General features: G+C 42.9%; 1 protein-coding gene across 14 annotated transcripts in view; it reads right to left on the bottom strand.

Moving 5' to 3' along the window:
- The window catches only part of RBFOX1 (RNA binding fox-1 homolog 1), a 2209300-nt gene that overhangs the window by 1375407 nt on the left and 814977 nt on the right, over positions 1-18916 (bottom strand). The gene's annotated exons all lie outside the window — the stretch shown is intronic.

Raw genomic sequence — 18916 nt, 5'->3', positions numbered from 1 at the left:
TTAGCAACAGGGGCTCTCAGGTCTGTTTTCGGCTGGGGAAACATGGCCTCCTTCCTTGAGTTATGGGTCTGTGGGCCCATGTGGATGACGCTGTCCATAGACCACACATGACGTGAAGGCGGGGGAAGCCACAGACAGCACACACCGCGTAGCAATTTCAGTCAAGCGCCTGCAGAAATGTTTCTAGGGTAATTAAATTCATGACCTGCCATAGGGAACAATTTCTTCCACTAACTTATCTGGACTACAGATACAAGCATAAACACTCCAGTGGGGCCTCTAAATTTGGACCCAAACTTGAGCGGATCTGACTTGCATCTCATGCCAGAAGCTGCTTTCTGAATTATGGCAGCTTTCCTGCTTCTACCTTGAAGTAAACAGGCTTCTGGGAGTTTCAACCGCCACTTAAGGTTTTTCTCTGCCTATTTGGATGAAGAAAACAGCAGCTAGCAGAAAAAGAGACAGAGTAAGAGCAGGAGAGAAAATGTGGGGGTGGGGGGAGCAGAGAGAGAGAGAAGCAAGCTGTCCTCAGCTTCTTACTCTTCTAAATTAATCATCAAAACCCCTGTTAATTATGTTACTCCACTGGATTGACTCAGACAATATTAAACCACCATATATTTCACATTTTAATATGACATATGATTTTATTAATGTATTACATCAGCTTTGATGGAAACCTAAGTCTTCAGGATGTTTTTTTTTTTCCTGGCCAATAAGGAAAACCATAAAGGACATTACAAATTTGAATAAAGTTTGGGAAGTGTGAAAATCATTTAGAAACCCAAGAAATGGCTATTCACATTTGCAACAGTCGTTCATCAGCGTCCAGCTATTCAGTCATCTAAATTAAAGCATAGTTTCTCTTGTTTTAAACAAGCAGCTTCTTATACCATCTTATTAATGCCCTTCATGGATTCCAAGATGCATTTCAGTGAAGCGGCTGCAGAACCATCAAATGCAGCAGACGTGCCTTGTTAATTTTTCCCCTCATTCCCCAAGACCATCAAGGAAAGAAGTGACACCTAGAAAAAACGAATCTATTCTGCACTATCTTGTACCCACTCTGTGTTTTTCCTGGCTCCCAGCCGTGCCTGTATAGCTTCATTACTACCTCCCCTTTTCCAGCAAACAAATTGGTTTCTATTAGGAATGTGCTATTTAGACTGTGATCTACTAAATATGTGAAGACAGAGAACTGCATAAAAGACTGACCTTGAAATAACGGTGTGATTCCTGAAAAGAAATGGTTTATGAGTTCTTTAAGTCTGGCCACAAGCTCAGAACACGTCTGATGGATGGTCGGTTCCTCTACAATATACAGGAAGAGTATGGGAGGGGTAGAGATGCACTGGTTGTGCATTTATTGCTGATGAATAAGAAAGCCCGTCATAGTCCTGTCCTTCAGACTTTACATTCCAGTGAGATTTCATAGACTTTGTAGAAGACATCTCCCTGAATGTGTAAGAAAGATCTATCCTGGAGAACAGCAGAAACATCCAGCCTGGGAAAAAGAGTTCCAGGGGGCTAGCCTGAAGGGGGGTGGGCAAGGCGGAAAGCAAAGAGTTGTGGGAGAATGCAAATAATTCAGCCCCATGTCAGCACAACCAAAAGTTCATGGTGGAGAATCATCTCAGGTGTGGAAAACTGACTCACTCATTCATTCAAGAAACATTTGAGGGCTGACTATGTGCCAGGCATGGACGTAGCTTGTAGGAATAGAGCCATAAACAAGACTGACAAAATACCCACTCTCATGGAGCTTACAATCCAGTGGTAGAGAGGAAGGAAAAAGATAATAAATACCATCAAAAACACGATTTCAGTGAGAGTGTTGTGCCTTGAAAGAAATAAATAGAATAATGCAACAAAGGTAGAGAGAATCTCTGAGAAGGTGGCCTTAAAAGAGCCAGTGATCACGTGGGTCATTTCAGAGGGCAAAGAGGGAACAGAGATGGTCAATACGGACACTGATTTTATTGTTATTATTTTCAACTGAAAAGAGGCAGGAAGGAGCTTCCAGGTCCCCTCCTTGGCTCTGCACTGCTGGCTGTGCGTGCCTTGAGACTCTCAATTTCAACTCTTCTCTTCTGGATCTGCCAGCCCTTTAAATGTAGACCAATGGTGGTTTTCACCCTACGGGAGATGGTTCCCATCAACACCATCTGTGTGAACTTCCTGAGGATTTTATGTTAATCCAAAGGTTGAGAACCTCAGGTGCAAAAATCCCCCAGGATCCCCTCTTCAACTCTCTCTGACCTCACTCTATGCTTCCTGCCAAGCATCTTCTCCATCATATTCCACTATTACCTGTAAACTACTAACATCCCATAACCTCCTCTGACCGGGAGTCCTGTGCTCTTCGTAATCAACCATCCCAACACCCTCACCCTGCAGTACACAGGACAGAGGTCTAGGCGCCCAGAGTTGACAGAGATAATGTTGATAGTTGGGAAGCTCTGGTTTTGAATGTCAGTGACCCCATAAATTCTGACGTTATCTCCTTACCCATATCTATACCACAGTTACTGTTCAATAAACATTTTGTTCTGTGCACTTCATCATGACTTATTAGTAGAGCAATTTACAGTTGGCAAACTGATTCCACGAAGTCTCTCATTTTACCAAGCTATTTGGCCATAAATGTTCCCCCAATACTATCTGTCCTCCCAGCATGTGAGGAATGAATATCTTTTCTACAGTCTTAAAAGTAATCAAAGGATTATCTGCTTCTCTTAGGGGTGTGGCAATATAGAATGAAGGAAGAGAGACTAGAAAAGTATCAGCATTTTCAATTTTGCCTAAGCTAGGGAAGCAGGAATACACAGTTACTCAAACATGGAAGGAAAAGAATGAATGCATATTTAGTATCCACCTCATTCAAGGGGCTCTAACAGGTGCTGTACTTACCTAATCTCATCAAATCAGGACCAGCTGCATAATTTGTGGGGCCGGATACAGAATTTAAAATGCAGGGCCCATTATTCAAAAGTTATTAAGGATTTTCAAGATGGTGACAGCAAAGCATGAAACAAAGTATGGGCCCTTCTAAGAGCAGAGACCTGTACCAGTGCACTGAGTCTTCCCAGCAAAACTTGTATCATCCCCATTTTACATACGATGGAAGGTTAGGTAACTTGCCCAAGGACACAGCTGGAAAAGGGCACAAGAGAAATTTAAGACCAGAGTCTGCCTGTATCCACAGAACTGCACAAGTAACCACACACACACACACACACACAGAACTTAATTGATATTACTCCAAAAATATGGAGGCCCCCAAAGCACCTCATAAAATGAGAAACCTTAATGACTTCATGCCCTTTAGAACTGCCAAGTATTTGTTTGCATTTCATTAAATTTGCAAAGTAAAACTTGATTTAAAATTCCAAGGCTCCATTTCAATGCTCTACATTTGGGGCCTCACTGAAATGGTTGAGCAAATGAGGTATGTGAGGCCCCCTTGCTTTTTTCTACTTTGTGAGCCTTGGAATTTTTTAATGAAAAATTTCATGGCACATGAATCATTACGTGGGGTAAAAATGCTAAAACCTGATTGCGTTATTGAATTCTAAAACTGCTCCAGATTAGATGAAACTACTTCAAATCCCGAGGGACAACATCCCAGCTCAACCCTTGTGGCTTTAATTGATAGGCAATCTCTCTCCCTCTATTAGATAAACCTAAGCATCGCAAATGAACTTTTCTCTGGATAGCTCCAGCTTTCCCTGGCTACGTGTCCCATTCCAACCTAGGGTCGTTCTAGGTCCACACTGTCAGCGTTTTTCAGAAATGCTCAAATCTTCACTTGGCAAGGAATTATTCCAAAGGCATGCGTGTGCCGCTTCCATGCCAGGAGCTTGGCTTGGCACAGGGGATATAAGCAGAGGCACTCTGAGTGGTCCTAATGTGATACAGTGCTCCTGCGTGACAGGGTGAGATCTGAGGTTGAGACTCAAAGAATAACAGGCCATCTATGCAAGTAGCAGGAGGACGAGTGTTAAAGGGCATGGGGAGGGAATAGAACTCGAAGGCTAGAACACGCTGGAAGAATGTGGGGAATGGAAAGCAGGCTGAAGCACAGTGAGCAAGGGCGTGTTAAAGGCATATCTGAAATTTAGAAATTAGACTTTGGCTGCTGCTAATGGAACGGTGTTGGGGGGGGCAGGATTGATCAGGCAGATGAATTTGGGAGACCCTTGCAGAAGACCATGACAGATGGTACCCAGACAAGGTTAGCAGCGACAGAGACGATCAGACATGGATGGATTTGAGGTACTTCTGAAGGTGGCTCAGCAATCAATGCTGATAGATTGAAGGGGGAAAAAAAGAATCAATAATGATGCCTATGTTTTTAGATGAGCAACGGAGTGGATGGTGACGCCCTTTACAAAGATGGGAAGATTTTGTGGCGGAGTTGATAGAGACGGCTGCTGAGAGTAACTTGCTGTGTTGAAGGACGCACTCTCTAAGTATGATACCCTTTCCATTTTTCTATTTTTTTCCCAACCTTGACTCTATCTTGAGGGCCATTTTATTCTAATATCTCTTGCACAAACCCCCTCTAGTTTTAACTGTTGGGTAGTTTTGAGGTAGCTATCACTGGGGAGCTTTATATTCTATAGGAGGCTGTGTCTACAGGTGGACACACATAAAGAAACACTGTGGCATTGACCCATGGATGAACTAGAATTTCGGAGCGTTGTTTAGCTGGTAGTTTTTGCAGAACTGTGTCCCACGAGTCCAGAATTCTAACCCAGCCTGGGCATTTGGGGTTGGATCACTGTGTAGGAGGGGGCTGTGTTAGTTCATACTTTGGGATCAGAGGAAGCAAACCCGTCCTATATTTCTGGGAGTGCAGAATGGCGAGCAAGAACAAGTATGAAAACATTTTCAAGAGGCCAATCAGTGGAAGCAAAGAGACTATTTAGCCAGCAAGAGAGAAAGAATTTCTATGAAAGTAGGGTCTGAAGAGGTCCTTCTAGGTAACAGTTGTAGGGGGACGGAGGGGGCTCGGAAGTGGGGCTGGAGTCTCTGCAGTTCTAACAAGCTCCCAGGTGATACTGATGTTGCTGGGCTACAGACAACCCTTGGAGTGATGAAGGCTTAATGGATCGCCATCGGGAGGAAGGCTAGGGGAGCCCTGGAGACAACTGCTAAGGAAAAATTCATGAACAGCTAGACTGATGCCACACTCCAGAATCATCCACCATTTCTTAATACCTACTAGTTACAGATAGTTGTATGGCCCACATTTCTCTAATAATAGTTCACTGAAAGCTCAAATAATACTCAGAGGATGCTGGCACCGCTTTCTGTAAGATACCTTAAGACTCAGGACGTTTCAGTAAATTCATAAGCCATGGCAGAGATGGCAATATCACGTTTTTTTTAAATAACGGATTTTATTGAGATGTAACTCACGTACCAAAAAGTTCACTCTTGGGAAGTCCTTATTCCATACACAGCATCGTTCTGTGGGCTTTATATCTACATTTTTCTAGGTGAGCAAACAGCCACCTACTCTCTCTAAAAGCAGCAGTATTAGCAGCCACGGGGAAGTCAGCCATGGTAAGAGCTCTCAACCAAGGGATTTTGCATCCACACCCCCACCCCCGCCCCCGCCCGCCAGGGGACATCTGCCAATGTCTGGAGGCACTTTAGGTTGTCACACCTGGAGAGGGGTTTTACTGGCATCTGATGCTGTTAAGCATCCAACAATGCCCAGGACAGCCCCCTCCCCACCGGCAAATAATCTGGCCCCAAATAGCCATAGTGCTGACATTGAAAAAATCTGATCTATAATTTCACAGTCTAAGTTCGACTTATTTTCAATGATTGCAATTAGATAAGTCAAATAGAAAGACTCAAATAATATTTTTTCATTATGTTTTAAATATAAATATGGATTCATATCTGCCCTGAGCATCCAGGGAGTCCCTGCTGCACTGAAATGAGTCTTTCCTGGCTGTTTCTGCCCTGCCCCGTCACACAGCTCCTGACCTAGGGCTTTGTTCCCCGGTGAGAATTCAGTGAATGTTTGTTGTAGTTACACGGGTGAAAGGAAGGGTCAAAAAGTGGTGCTTGGCTTCCTAAGCACCATAGTTAGTACATAGCTCGCATCCCCACGTGAACCAATTAGCTTGACTCTGTGATATGGCTTTAGACTATTGTCTTCACCATGACCTTGCTACTTCACAAATAAATGTCTTTAGTTACAAAGGGAACCCCTGAAGAGTATGCAGCAGAATTAGTGCAAATTTATCCTCCTCAGGTAATAAAAAAATAAGTCACTATAAAACTCTTAGAGGAAAACATAGGCGGAACACTCTGTGACATAAATCACAGCAAGATCCTTTTTGACCCATCTCCTAGAGAAATGGAAATAAAAACAAAAATAAACAAATGGGACCTAATGAAACTTCAAAGCTTTTGCACAGCAAAGGAAACCATAAACAAGATGAAAAGACAACCCTCAGGATGGGAAAAAATATTTGCAAATGAAGCAACTGACAAAGGATTAATCTCCAAAATTTACAAGCAGCTCATGCAGCTCAATATCAAAAAAACAAACAACCCAATCCAAAAATGGGCAGAAGACCTAAATAGACATTTCTCCAAAGAAGATATACAGATCACCAACAAACACATGAAAGGATGCTCAACATCACTAATCATTAGAGAAATGCAAATCAAAACTACAATGAGGTATCACCTCACACCAGTCAGAATGGCCATCATCAAAAAATCTACAAACAGTAAATGCTGGAGAGGGTGTGGAGAAAAGGGAACCCTCTTGCACTGTTGGTGGGAATGTAAATTGATACAGCCACTATGGAGAACAGTATGGAGGTTCCTTAAAAAACTAAAAATAGAACTACCATATGACCCAGCAATCCCACTACTGGACATATACCCTGAGAAAACCATATTTCAAAAAGAGTCATGTACCACTATGTTCATTGCAGCTCTATTTACAATAGCCAGGACATGGAAGCAACCTAAGTGTCCATCGACAGATGAATGGATAAAGAAGATGTGGCACATATACACAATGGAATATTACTCGGCCATAAAAAGAAACGAAGTTGAGTTATTTGTAGTGAGGTGGATGGACCTAGAGTCTGTCATACAGAGTGAAGTAAGTCAGAAAGAGAAAAACAAATACCATATGCTAACACATATGTATGGAATCCAAAAAAAAAAATGTTTCTGAAGAACGTAGGGGCAGGGCAGGAATAAAGACGTAGACGTAGAGAATGGACTTGAGGACACGGGGAGGGGGCAGGGTAAGCTGGGACGAAGTGAGAGAGTGGCATGGACATATATACACTACCAAATGTAAAACAGATAGCTAGTGGGAAGCAGCCACATAGCACAGGGAGATCAGCTCAGTGCTTTGTGACCACCTAGAGGGGTGGGATAGGGAGGGTGGGAAGGAGAGGCAAGAGGGAGGAGATACGGGGATGTATGTATATGTATAGCTGATTCACTTTGTTATAAAGCAGAAACTAACACACCATTGTAAAGCAATTATACTCCAATAAAGATGTTTAAAAAAAAAATCAGTCAGAGAAACTGCAGTAGGAGTGGGACAGTCTTGTTGGGGCCATACGCAAAGAGTAGCCATACCATTAACTATTTTGGAGATTACAAAGCCTAGCTGACTTCTTTTTTCCCTTCACCAAGGGTGATGAATCTATTTGTAATACTGTTAATGGCTTAAGGTTTTTAACAACCAATGTAAGACACAGGCACAAGAGACTCTCAGTTTAAGGTTAGAAGAAAAACACTTAGGTTCCCTGAAAGGGAGAATGAATTGTCTTAGCTTGAAAACAATAACTGAGAATAATATGAAACATGCTAAGGAAAACTCAGGGTCTTATCTCTCTGGTTCACAGCCACGCTGCCCTCTGCTTCTCTTGGTTCCTCCAAACGGAATTCCATTTAGCAGAATACAAAGCATGTAGCCTTTGTCCCAATGAGGCAATCAACTCAACAGGTACTGCAAGACAAACTACATATTCTGCCAAGTACTCACATGGAAGGAACGATTCACAATTTGTTCCAATAAATATGTGAAGTCAAATGTCAAGCATCAAACACATCTATCTGAGCTGTTAGAAATTATAAGACTGTTGTTCAGAGGACTGCATATAATGGAATATCCTTCAAGGCCAAACAAAGGCTCCGATCTGTACCCTCCCCATGAGAAATGTTGACAGCTTCGTGCTTCTCACTCTAACGCTGATGTGGGCAGAAGCTCCAGCATGAGCCTTGACATGTGTCACTGCATTTGGCTACAGATGCGTTACAAGAAATTACATGGGATGCTATCAGAAAATTGAAAATCCAATGAGTGTTTCACTTAGTTACTGTAATTCTTCAATGTTATTCCAATCTTGTGCAAATTAGAAGCCACTTACAGCTCTGAAGCCTGACAGAAGACTAAGTGAGGTTTTCATTATGCTTCTAATAGGTTTATGGGGAGGTTTCCTATTAAAAGGTACTTGAGAAGAATGATGGGTTGGATCTCTGTATTAAAAGAGATCTTCAAGAGGTAACCAAAATGGTACCTCAAATTTGCCACAAACAGTGAATCGTATGCCCATCTCTGGGTAGGGACAAGATGCCTAATAAATCATCTTTAACAGAAGATTGTAAATAGAACTTATAATTGTCTAATTATGATTCCAGCATGCTCAGGATGGCATTCTAATGGTCATAGTCTGTAGCATCTAACCTATAGGAATACTTGCCTTAAAACTAGAAAAAATCCCAAAGTAGTTTGTGCATGGGCAGTCTCCTACTTCCCAAGAGTTTGGGAGGAAACACTGAGCTTCTCCCCATCATTAGCCATCATTATCACCACCATCATCACAAAACTTTTCAAATTATTTAATAATTATCAACAGAGTAGTAATATTATATTATATTATATTATATTATATTATGTTTTTAGAACCCAGCATACACAATGCAATGCATGATTTGGGGACATTTGTTATTTCAAAGAAAGAAGAGAATCATTTATATGCTTAAGGGAAGTGTCCTTTGGCTAAAATAGAAAGGCTACTTCTCAACAGCAAAAGGAAAAATATTAGTCCATAGAGACATTTTCTTCCACAAACAAGGACAGCCTTCATTTTGTCAGCATTGGGATCACTTCCTGCAAGGGAACCACAATAATGTATAGTGATTTGATGAAATAATTCTTTGGACCATCAATCTAACTTATGAACATAATAGTATGTTAAGATAAAGCACTTCTTTTCTGGTACACAAACCCATCCGTAATGGCTAAGAATATGTTTTCATTAAAACATTCATATACGAAAAACTCAACTCTCAACTCTGTTTCCATGGCAACCTGCAATTCAACTTTTCAGTGCACTCAATGCCAGCCCCTTTCTCTTACATGTAATTCCTGAAGAGCATTTGTAAATAAAAATTTTAAGAGGGAAATCTTTGGACAAAGTGTTGCCTAGACACAGAAATAAGGGAAGGGGGCTTATGAGTTCTCATTTCAGCTCTGTTATCCTAGATATTTACACTTAATTTACTTACATAAGAAATATTTATTGACTACCTACCAGGGGCCAAGCTGTAAAAATAATGTTACCATGCTCAGGACTTGGCATAAAGTAACCATAATGCAAAGTAAAACATGCTTGCAGAGTGACAGGGGAGGGAAAGATGTCTTCCAGTTAGAAAATATCAGGGAAAATTTGAAGAAGCATTGACAAATGAGCCGGGTCTTGAACGGCACATGTAGTAACATAAAAACGAACAGAGATGACCATGGGCAGATACCAGCTGTTAATAGCTAGTGGGAGGAAGTGGAAAAGAGGGCAACTGGGGGAAAGAAAAGGCAGTGATTCATTCCAGATGAAGCCAGGGATTAGTGAAGGGGAATGGGTTCATCCATCACTCACTCACTCATTCATTCATTCACCCATTCAAGAATGGGTGCCCTACACCGTTCCTGGCATTTGTCATTGTGTTGTGATACTCTGGTAAGTAAAGCAAAGTCATTTTCCTCCAGACACTTACCTTCCAGGGGATCCTGGAATGCTTTCAATGTTTGCCTAAGGAGTTGCATGTTTTGTAGCAGCTACAAGGAGCCACAAAGCTTTTACACAGAGAGTTACACAGAAAAGCTCGGTTTAGAGAAACTGATGAGCAATAGAGAAGTGAGAGCAAGGCAAGAAGCAGGAAACCATGTTTGAAAGTGTATACTCCGCACTTTCACTGTGGTGGCCCGCGGCTCAATCCCTGCTCGGGGAACTAAGATCCCGCAAGCTACATGGTGCGGCAAGAAAATAAAAGTGTATTCGTTTGCTAGGGCTGCCATCACAAAGCATCACAAAGTGGGCGGCTTAAACGACGGAAATGTATCACCTCACAGAATTCTGGAGGCTAGAATTAAAAAAATCAAGGTGTTGGCAGGATTGGTTCCTTCTGAAGGTGGTGAGGGAGAACCCACTCCACGCTTCTCTCCTGGTTTCTGAAGTTTTGCTGGAAATCTCTGGCATTTCTTGGTTTGTGGCAGCATCACTCCAATCTTCACATGGCATTTTTCTCCCTGCATCCCATTTCCCTTTTTTATAAGGACACCCAGTCATACTGGATTAGGGCCCACCCTAATGACTTCATTTTAACTTGGTTACCTCTGTAAAGACCCTGTCTCTAAATAAGATCACATTCTGAAGTACTAGGGGTTAAGGCTCTGACATATCTTTTGGGGGGTATGATATTCAACCCATACAGAAAGCATTTGCATCCAGCTGATCTGATCAGATTATGGATTTTTAAAACTTTCCTTCCTTTTTCTGCCAAATAAATCAGGATACAATCATTTTATAATGGAAAAAAGAAAATTAATTTAAAAAGAGGTTATTGTCACTACAATGAGAGAAGAAAGAAGGCTTGAAAGAACGTTATGGAATTGGGAGGGAAGGGGAGATATCTGGGGGTGAAATGAATAGGGCTGATGAGGGGGGAAAGGCAGGGCGTCACCAAAAATGAGGCAGAAAGTGATGACTGAAAACTACTGCAGTAAATCAACAAAACCAGGGAGCACCGAGGATGCAAGAAAGTGGGAGAGAAAGGAGGGTGAGTTTGGTTTTGAGTGTGAGTCACTAGCAGGCAGCCCAGAAGATGACGAGTAGAAATCAAAGACCAACTCCAAGAGCAGTCAGAGTCACGCCCAGAAATCTGAAAGCAAGAAAGATAAACTCTCAGTGTTTCGGTGCTTCTCCTACAAAACAGTAACAAAATATATTTTCTCTCATAAGCCATCTGGGAGGATTAGAGGAGTTTACACACAAAGAGCACCTAGAATACAGCCTGACTCGGAGTAGATACTCCAAAAGTATGGTCCAGAGTGACTGGCCAAGATCCAGGATGGGAGTGGGAAAGGAAAGGGATGATGAAGGAGTTTGGGAGTACGTTCCCAAGGACCGCCTGTATAACCCATGTCTGGGAGAAGACAAGCCAGATGGAGACAGAGAAGTAACAAGAAGTCAGAACTGATGCAGAGACTCGGTCTCGAAAAAGATGTAAAGGGCAGAGACTCTCGTAGCTGGGTGGTCAGGCCCACCTGATGCTGCAGACAGATGGGGAAAATCAGAGCTGAGAACAGGCACTGATAACTGAACCCTCCCTGTTGACTTTCAGGACACTTATTCCAGCAGAGGAGGAAATGTAGCTGTCTGACGGAAAGGGGTGGAGAGGAGCAAACAGGTGACCAGAGACAAGAAATCGAGCCACGGACTTTTTCAGAAGCGAGAGAGGAAACCTTCCTTGAGGAGATGAACAACTCCAAGGCTGTTTTGTTTACAGGATCAGGTGCTCACAGCCTAGACGGGATGAGACTGACGTCTCTGAGAGGCAGGTAATGAAGAGAGAAAAGTTGTAGATGGATGCGAAGGAGCTGGGATCAAAATAGGAGGGGGACAATCTTTTTTCTGTTTATTACCGCACCTCCCCGCCAAGGAATAACTGCCCAGTCAAATGGACAGAGGACATTTGCACATGTCAGTGAATGTTCTTGCCCTGGAGAAGACACCAGAAGCATTTCCAATGAAAGGGGTATAAAAATTTACAAATTATCAGGCAGTAGTAGCTTAAGAAAGACTGGGTAAGACCTGATTCTCTTCTGTAGGAAAATGCTGGGTGCCACGGTGGCATGCCTATCACACATACAGGGTACAGGGCAATTTGAGGAAAAATGTGCAAGCAGAGGACCTTTTCGGAAGAAAAAAGGGCACGATGCCCCCTGGGTGCTTTCCAGCTGAAGCCTGGGAGGGGCATTTGCTTCCTCCCCCTCACCACCACCGTCTTTTTAAATTTTTATTGGAGTATAGTTGATTTACAATATCGTGTTAGTTTCTGCTGTACAGCAAAGTGAATCAGTTATACATATACATATACCCACTCTTTTTTAGATTATCTTCCTGTATAGGTCATTACAGAGTACTGAGAAGAGTTCCCTGTGCTATACAGTAGGTCTTTATTAGTTATCTATTTTATATATAGTAGTAACACCACCTTTGAAGAGCCTTACAGACACACCTGCAAGGAGAGGAAGATGATGGACTTCTATCCATCATCCCCTTTGTCCTTCCTCCTTTGCTTTCTTCCACCTGAGAAGGGAGGATGATTGACAAGATATTAAGTGGGATAAAAATGGAGAATGGGGCTTCCCTGGTGGCGCAGTGGTTGAGAATCTGCCTGCCAATGCAGGGGACACGGGTTCGAGCCCTGGTCTGGGAAGATCCCACATGCCGCGGAGCAGCTAGGCCCGTGAGCCACAACTACTGAGCCTGTGTGTCTGGAGCCTGTGCTCCGCAACAAGAGAGGCCGCGACAGTGAGAGGCCCGTGCACCGCGATGAAGAGTGGCCCCTGCTTGCCACAACTAGAGAAAGCCCTCGCACAGAAACGAAGACCCAACACACCCAAAAATAAATAAATAAATTTATTTAAAAAAAATGGAGAATGCGGCAGGGGGAGAAAGACAAATAAAAACAGATATATTTGGAGAAATGAAGAAAAAAGATAGTGAGAAAGAGAATGAGTGAGGAAAAGAGTAAGAAAGATTGGTGAGAAAAGGTTTGGTGAACAAGGTAATCTGCCTAATGAAAAACTAGAGAAGAGGGTAGGAAGTAGTTATATGCGCGATGGCAAGTTTCAAGATATTTTTCGGGCTACTCCATTGTATTTCTTTGTATCAAACTCCATAGGAGCCTGAGACAAGAGGGCTCTTGGGATTCAGGAGGGTAATAATGTCTAAAACACAAAAGCATAACCCCACTGTGGTAAGGCACATGAATCTTGAAGCAGCTTTAACCCCTACACACGGTTCAAAGCCGTCCTGAGCATCCCTGATGAAGAAACGTAGGAAGGACCACATGACCAGAAAGTAGTAGAGTTGGGATCTCACCTGGGTCTGAAGGGCACTAAATTCCATGTTTCTAGTCATTATACTTAACTACTTCCTAAGACGATCCTATCACTCAGGAAAATAAAGAGTAGCCTCATGCTTCATTACCCTGAGAGCTATTAATTCCAGTGGGCAGAGAGGGGGTGACCTTTTTCTCAGTCCTCAGGACCTTGGAATTCAGCTGTACAAGTCAGTGAGTTAATACATGCAAAGCACTTGCAACAGGGCCTGCAGCACAGTAAGCTCTACAGAACTGATGGCGGCAACACCAACAATAGAAAGAGTGATAATAACAATAATAACTACACATGATAAAAATACACAATAACTGTGGCAAACAGATCCAAGATGGTCCCCCAGGATCCCTGTCTTCTGGTGTTCATACCTTTTTATTATGCCCTCCTCTCGAGTGTGGGAAAGACCTATAACTTGCTTCTAAGTAATAAAATGCAGCAAAGATGATGGGCTTGCATTCCCATAATTATGTTCCCTGATATGACTCCTCTGGAAGACTTGCCATAGTCCTTCTCTCTCCCTCTTCTGGTTTTGAAGAAGCAAAATGCCATGAATCCTACAGCTGCAAGGAACTGAATGTTGCCACGGGAATATGCAAGCAGGGAGGTAGATCCTTCCCAGTAGGGCGTCCAGATGAGAACCCAGCCCTGGCTGACACCTTCGTTTCAGCCTCGTGAAACCCTAAACAGAGGACCCGGCTAAGCCATGCAGAGACTTCTGAGCCACAAAATCATGAGAAGGAGGGAGAATCAATGTATAGTAAGACAACAATAGTATGAGGACTAGCTACATAATTTGCAGAACCCAATGCAAAATGAAAATGCGGGGTCCGTTGTCCAAAATTTATTTAAAATATCAAGATGGCAACAGAAGACCTATATACAGCGTCTTCCTGGGCATGGGACCCTGACTGTCCACGTCACACATCCATGAATTTGGGTCTGAATAGCATGTGTTTAATTTAACATCAAGATTAACAATAGAACTAGAATTCAAACGTGGGTCTGTTTGACACAAAGGGTCTTGAAAATACAGAGCAGGGTTGAAAGGATGGTCTGTGGGGCTACCAGCCAGACTGCCGGGGATTGAAGCTTTATCCCACTACTGCTAAGCTAGATGGCCTTGGGAAGAGTGTTTAACATAACCGAACCTCTGCTCACTGTGTATCTGTGGAGATAGTAGTCTGCCCCGCAAAACGCTGTCAGGTAACAGTAATATATGTTAAATTAAGCACATGGGGTAGTGTCTGGCACATAGTAGGAATTCAATAAATGGCAAATATCTTCATCCACTGAACACCACTCTCTATTCCCTAATTATTTGCCACTGACAGAAATTGGTATGCATCTGTTGAAGCTTCAGCAGATTTAGGAAATAATCACCTATTGATGTGATTCATGAAAGTACCTGGGTAGAAGAAATATGATAGATTAGATTCTTTGAAATGTCTCGGATCAGAAGTAAAACAAAAAAAGCAAGTTGGGAGTTTCCAATGGTGGAGGGGTGCTAATTAACAACTCAATTAAAAAAGGCAAATTAAACTTTATGGTTCGTTATCCTCCACTGCTTGGTGAATTGTTTTGCTAGGCGAATGATTAAAAATGATCACTTCAGGAAACTGAAATAGCTTCCAAGGAACACAACTATTTTTCAATATTATACAAAAGGTTTCGCCGCAAAATAAACTTACTTGATTAAAAGGAACAGTACTTCTCTGTACGGAAAGCCAGCGGTACAAATGTCGGGCTTGTGATGCAATAGGTATTTTGGAGGCTGCGTACGAATTTTGAAAGAGAAATGGCTTGCTTATGGATAAAACACATCATCGGTTCCTTTCGTTCACTCTTTGTGGGCCCCATAAAGGTTTTCCTAGATACTTGCAATGTATAATTTACATCAAATTAGTTTAGACCTGAGCTCTGCAGAAATACACACAACTCAAGCATTCCTAAAAATGGGCAGTTTCTAGGGAATCTAAAAGACAGTCAGAAAATAGACATCCTAACAAATTGAAGCATTAGCCCTCACCCTTTCAATTCTCCATGCTTTTTTCTGTGTAATTACATCAGTGGTTCTCAACATTTATTTTTTCTACCCCAGAACACCTGAGACACAAAGCACAGTCCCACCAGTAACTGGGAACAGCTTATGTGTTGGAGGAAGTTGTGTATCAAAAGCATAGCCAGGTTTGGACATTAGGGGGCGCTAGCATGGCGGTGGCATTACTAGAAGAAACACCTCTGACTGCTGAGGAAGCAGGTACACATAGGCTCCATTTCTCTGTCTCAAGGCTTTGCTTTCATACTTCTTCTAATAGATTTGTCGTCATTATCTTAACAACCATCTGGTCAACAGCACCTAAAGCAATTGTCAAAAAGGTCCCAAAAAAGTCCCATTGCTGATAGTTTCCTGGACACCCTCTGCCACACTTCTTAGCCTTTCACTGTTTAATTCTACCCCCTCTTCATCCCTTAGGATTAATCACCATTTGATTAGCTGATGGTCTCCCCGTTTCCCTCGTGTAGCCTGACTGACCCACATCTAAATGCTATAGGTTTCTTGTAACTTACACTCTTACACCCTGAACATAGACATTAACACTTTTATCCAAATATCCAGCCAACCTCATCTTCACCCCTGAGCCTGCTGATTCTCTTACCCTCCCCATTCACCTCAAAATGATGCTGGTCTTGGAGAGGACACTAGCGATCTTTACATGTCCCCACCACTCTTCCCCACTAAAACAAGCAAAATGCAACAAACAACAACATTGCAGTAAACTCTGTGACCCCTTGTCATCTCACTGTCCGATGGGAATAAAGCCTAGAGAATCTCGATCCAGATCTGACGCTTTACCACGGAGAACCAGGTATTTGGACTCGCAATGCCCATATTGCGGATGGAAACCTCGTGTTAGTCAGTGCATTGGAATACTGTGTAGACCAGCCATTTCTGAACCTGCAGCCCTTCAGAACTTAGGCATCAAGGCCTGCTTAGGATGCAGTGCTGGGGGATGAACTCTCCACACTCTTGAAAGACAGTCTGAGCTTAAGCACAGGATGACCGGGCCACCAGAGTGGCCACAATCCCCAGTCAGTCCCGTCCACTCCATCTCTGCCTGCCCCAGGCCAGCCAGGCCTTCTGCGTAGGGCAGAGCCCATGTCACATCTTTTCCCCACCACTTGTGCAGCACACTTTGGGTTTCCTGGAGCTCACGGGACCAGGCAGCACTCGTGTGTCTCCTCAGGTGGTAGAGAGCCATGACAATGCCCCTAGAGAGACATTCATTTACGCAAGATTATTTGTTGAGTGAATGTACGACAGGTACTGGGACAGGCTCGTGGGATGCAGTGCTGAGCTAAACCAGACAGGCCCTATGTGCTTGCTGCTTGCAGATACAAATTAGATGATCACAGAAGTCAATGTAAAACTGCAATTATAAATGCTGCAAACAACGGGTGTCTGATTCTGTAGGAAATTCCAAATTATAAAAGAAGGACCCCTAATTTGAGTTGGGGTCTAAAAAGATAAGTTGGAACTAGACTAGGTAAGCAAGGATGTGTGTGTGGAGGGGGGTTGGGTGTGGGTGTGTGGGTGTGAGTATAGGTGTCTATCATCAGTCTATATATGAGTGTGTATGTGTGTGAATGCATATGTGTGTGAGTGCATATGTGTCAGTGTGTCCATGAGTACGTAAGTGTGCATGTATGTGTGTGTGAAGCTCAGAGTGGAGCATCTGAGGCATGAAACACAGCATGAATGAAGACCCTACAGCAGAATAAACCAGGGTGTGTTTGAGCAACTGTAAGAAAGAAATCTGTCTGGACTGGGAAGCATGTGAGTGAGGGGAAGATGCAGAGATATGATCTTGCAGAACATGTGAAGCACATTGGCCTTTATTCAAAGAACAATGGGAAGCCACCAAAGCCTCCAAAGTGGGGAGTGAAATACCAGTTGGGTTTAAAAGAAATCGCTGCAAATCTGATGAAGAAATTAATGGTGAGAGTTAGAGCTGAGCTAGCAAGACTTTGGAAGTTCTCTGGGGACTCAAGGCGCCCTAGCTTAGATCAGGGTGGTGGCACTGGAGATGGTGACACCCTACGAGGTGAGGAATAAGAGTGGCAGAATTATGACTTACTTATTCAGCCAGAAACGGACTGAGTACCTGCCATGTGCCTGATAGGACTAAAGATACATAAAGATGAATAAGACAGGCTCTGTCTCTGAAGCTCACATTCCAGAAGGAGAGACCAACATGGAAGCCAACCACAGCCATATGGGCAAGGGTGGCAGAACATGACTCAACCAACACTGCTGAGAAGGTGAGCAATCAGGCGAGTCTTGCCGGCAGAGATGAACGATGCAACAATTGCTGTGACAGCCTATCTTGCCGCAGAGCAGAGCCCCATGAAAAATGAGCCTCGGCAACACAGAAGTTTTCTCTTCCAATCCAATACCTCCAAAGAAGGCACTTTTAAATGATTTGGAAGATAAAAACTTGCTTCCTCTGAAGCACTCTCTCAAAACAAACAAACAAAAAATCATGCAACAAAATGCACGACAGAGACCTCTTGGAAAGCAACAGTCTCCACTGTCTTTATTTTTATATGTCATGCATTGATATGCTTGTGTTTATACTCATATTATGTAGGTTCTTTGAAACAACTGTGATTTAGTTTATATGCCTGAAGAAAAGAACTAACAGTCTCATATCCTTCCTCCGTTAACTAAGTCCATCCTTATTTGAAACGACACATCTATACTATGTACATTTGTAATGTTCTCATGGGTCTGTTTTCTCCAATGAGTAATTTAACCCATACCAATAAGCACCATATTAGTCAGAAGAGACTAGGCTATGCTGCAGTAACAAATAACCCTAAAAACTCAGGGGATTAACACAACAGATGCTAATTTCCTGATCAGACAAAACAAGGTCATTAATCCAAGCTGCTTCATTTCATTCCTGGGATAACTTTATCTCAATATGTGCTTCTATGGGCGGGGAGAAGGAATGGAGAAGCCACACATTTCATTGAGCAAAACCAGTCACACAAGCCCACCTAACCGGAAGGGTGCTGGAAATGTTGAGGCACAAATGGAATGTCTGCTGAGCATGAATGTTTCTGTCAAAAGTACCCCCCATAGAGACTTCCCTAGCGGTCTGGTGGTTAAGACTTCACGCTCCCAATGCAGGGGGCACAGGTTCGATCCCTGGTTGGGGAACTGTGATCCCGCATGCCGCATGGCACCGCCAAAAAAAAAAAAAAAGGAATAGTTTCATTAAAAAAAATTATCCCCCTTAATCATTAAATCTTAGGCACAAACCACCCATGGGGAAAATTTTCCAGTGTAATAAGGTATTTTCTTCTCCCTTGATTGGTGGTTAAAACCCAGTAAAGAGGGCTTCCCTGGTGGCGCAGTGGTTGAGAATCTGCCTGCCAATGCAGGGGACA

This window comes from Balaenoptera ricei, chromosome 15 (assembly GCF_028023285.1).
Source record: "Balaenoptera ricei isolate mBalRic1 chromosome 15, mBalRic1.hap2, whole genome shotgun sequence".
Classification (NCBI taxonomy): Eukaryota; Metazoa; Chordata; class Mammalia; order Artiodactyla; family Balaenopteridae; genus Balaenoptera; species Balaenoptera ricei.
The sequence above is the reverse complement of the archived record's forward strand: the minus strand, read 5'-3'. Positions and strand labels throughout refer to the sequence as shown.